Source organism: Phoca vitulina, unplaced genomic scaffold (assembly GCF_004348235.1).
Source record: "Phoca vitulina isolate PV1807 unplaced genomic scaffold, GSC_HSeal_1.0 scaffold89, whole genome shotgun sequence".
NCBI classification, from domain to species: domain Eukaryota; kingdom Metazoa; phylum Chordata; class Mammalia; order Carnivora; family Phocidae; genus Phoca; species Phoca vitulina.
In genome coordinates, this window is record NW_022589792.1 from 1,325,250 (window position 1) to 1,325,665 (window position 416).

Consider the following 416-nt stretch of genomic DNA (forward strand, 5'->3'; position numbering starts at 1 on the left):
CCGTTTCCGCCAACGTACACATGAGCGACGGGCGTAAGATGGCAACCGCGCAGGCGCATAGACTCACAGCAGGGGAGACTCCGCCCCTCGACCTGAATCACGTGGTAATGCCGCTTAAAACCGCCATTGAAAAAAAAGAGCGGCGACCACATCACATGACGCAGACCTACCAATACAGCAAAGGGAAGCGCCAAATTCCTTGTCACGTGGTCAAGGAGGCCTCTACATTGGCCACTGTCACATGATCAAGGCCTCGAAACGTTTCGATGCCACGTGACCAGCAACGCAACGGCTGCGCTCCTGCCACGTGACTGAAGCCCACCTTATCTCTTTTCGTCGCTCCCTCCCTCCCCGGCTTGGCCTGCGTCAAGCGGCAACGCGGCGGCAGGGGGCGGGGCTCCAGCGATCACGTGGCC